Source organism: Pteropus vampyrus, unplaced genomic scaffold (assembly GCF_000151845.1).
Source record: "Pteropus vampyrus isolate Shadow unplaced genomic scaffold, Pvam_2.0 Scaffold75, whole genome shotgun sequence".
NCBI classification, from domain to species: domain Eukaryota; kingdom Metazoa; phylum Chordata; class Mammalia; order Chiroptera; family Pteropodidae; genus Pteropus; species Pteropus vampyrus.
This window is the reverse complement of record NW_011888856.1, coordinates 4450012-4452617: the sequence shown is the minus strand read 5'-3', so window position 1 is coordinate 4452617 and position 2606 is coordinate 4450012. Positions and strand designations below refer to the sequence as shown.

The window sequence follows — 2606 nt, the reverse complement described above, 5'->3', positions numbered from 1 at the left end:
CAGCAAAGAATTTACAGTCTTCCCCTTGCACTGAGATCAACAGGGAGAGATGTATTTTAAAAATAACTGACAAGAGCTTAGGTTGTATGGATTGTTTTTAAAAATTGACAAGAGCTCAGGTGAAATGATTGTATTAATTAGTTAATTTAGTTGACAACTAACATTTACTGATTGCTCACGATGTCTGTCTTGAAGTGACGGTCTTTTATGCCTTGACATAGAAATTCATGGATCGAATCCATACTTATCCCTAGAAGCAGCTCACAGCATCAGTCATAAAGTCTCCTTTTACCAACTGCTTGTTAAATTACCTCATCTGATATTTGCCCTGTTGACTGTTATGATTATATCATTACTGTTTTATAGATGAGAAAATAGAGAAGTTAAATTACTTTTCTGGATTCATTCTGCTCTAAGTTATTGGCTTATAATGATCTGGACCCAAGTATTTCTGCCGCTAATACTTCCTCCCAAGGTTATGCATATAATAAGGGGTCAGATCAGGGCTGCTCATTAGAAATATAATGTGAGCCACTAAGGAGAGCCATATGTGTACTCTTACTTTTTCTAGAAGCCACATTAAAATGTGAAAAGAAACCAGTGAAATTCTTTTAAGTTACATATATATTGTATAAATGTATATCTTAACCCAATACATTAACCCAATTGACTCATTACTTCTAAACTATTATCATTTGTTGAAATGGTGTAATCAACACGAAGGTTATTAACAAGCTCTTTTGCATTCTGTTTTCCACAAGTCCCCTATCTATTTTTCACTTACTGAACTTTTCAGGACTAGACACATTTCAAGTGTTCAGTAGCTGCCTGGAGCTCTTGGCTGCTAATGAACGGCCAGCACAGGGCTGGTTTCACAGGGTTACAATTTAAATCTCCTGGAGGGGGGTGGGGGGGGGGGGGGGTGGGGTGGCGATTGAGATTTGAAGAGCAGCTTTGCTTTCCGCCTTTGATTCTAATGCCTCTCTGCCCCCAACCTACCTTGTTTGCCAATTTGAAGGGAATGCTTAGCAACTATCTTTCGACTTATCTGGTTGAGCCAATGTAGGTATTTCTGAATTTGGAGAGGACAGGTGTTTCTCTTGCAACCTTCCAACTGTCATTTCGCTGCTGGCAGGTATACTGGGACTTAATATGTTTGATTTCTGCTTTTAAAATGACTGAAGTAGGTTGCACGAATTAAATAATGTACTCTAAATACCAAATTGGGGGTGGAACATCTTGCTTTATGCAAAGTTATGCAAACTTAGGGTCCCTGGTTTAATTGATTAGAAATAATCCTTGCAGTCTGTAGACCCCTAAGTGAGTGTCAGGGAGGGAAATGTTCCGTAGTCATTTTTTGCCACGCTGCCCAAGGGTAGAGGTAGAACGTCAAAACACACACATCGGCCTCTCGAAGTAGCTTTAAAATAACCCACCGAAGTTTCACCTCAAAATTCCAAACTAGTTGCCAAAATGAAGGCATATAAAAAGACGCCACGCGCTCTTGGCCTCCTGGAGGTGGCGCTACGAGGGTGACGGAGTTAATTAGCGCCTGCAAAACTCCGCGTGTGAGCTCATTGGGGAAGTCATGCTCTGCACACAATTATAGCAGATCAGAGGCGTGCACGGTGTTTGATATTTTCTTCTTTTTAACTAGGGGGACTTCAAAAAGTCGTGGGTACTGCCCCCCTCGGTCCCCATCGCTCCGGCTAAGTGCAGTGGGCAGGCACCGCGGCGCCGGCGGGAGGCGAACGCGCCGACCACGCGTGTCCAGGCGCAGGTGCCGGGGGCGGCGGCGGCCACTCCGCAGCGTCCGCTCCCGAGGAGAGTTCGCGGCTGGTCTCGGATGCCTTGCAGATGCAAAATGTGTCTCCGGCCAGCAGGAGGAGGGAAGAGGAAGTGAGAGCAGCGGCAGCCGGCGGCGCAGCGGCCGCCGACCCGAGTGTAAGTGCGTGTGCTCCGGCGAGCGCTAGCGGGCGAGGATGGGCACGGGATAGAGTCGGACCACCCACCCCGCCGCGGCCCCGAGCAGGGCGACAGAGCCTGCGGGCCCCCTTCAATGGTCGCGGGGCGCCAGAGCCCTGTTCCCTGGGAACCCTCGCCCGCACCGCCGCTGTCCTGCGACCCCGGGCAGGTTCGTAAAGTTTCCTGGGCTTGCGCCGCGCCCCGACTCGCTGACCTCAGCCCAGCCGGGGAGGGAGGTGAGGCTTGGGCAAGGAGGAGGCGTCCCGCTCTGGGGGACCCTGGTCGCCTCGGAGACACTTTTGCTTCCTCCCTGGGGGCGCCGCGGCTCGGGCCGGGGTGGCCACGCGCCCTGCGGGGTGAAGGCTGCGGGTGCGCCGGGGCGCTCGGCGGTTGGGGAAGTCTGGGCGGGGGTGGGGGAGGGGCTGAGGTGGGAGTGGGAGCAGGGGCGGGGGATCGGGTTGGGGGCGCGGGGCCCCGGCCCCGCCGAGGTGTTTCGGCCAGCGCGGGCTGGAGGGGGCCGCCGGAGGGCTGCAACGCTGGCGCGGGGGACTGGGGACGGGGGAAGTGTGCGGTTGGGGGGCTTGCACAGCCCAGAAGCTGCGCGGGAGAAGGAGCCGGCGGCTCGGACGCCCGGCTTTTCG

At 52.5% G+C, this 2606-nt stretch overlaps 1 protein-coding gene across 1 annotated transcript in view; it reads left to right on the top strand.

Moving 5' to 3' along the window:
- The first annotated feature begins 1958 nt into the window (after positions 1–1958).
- The window catches only part of ELMO1 (engulfment and cell motility 1), a 495575-nt gene continuing 494927 nt past the window's right edge, over positions 1959–2606 (top strand). The window contains exon 1 of the mRNA XM_011362520.2: positions 1959–2134. The gene's annotated coding sequence lies outside the window, so the exon portion shown is untranslated. The remainder of the gene's footprint in view (positions 2135–2606) is intronic.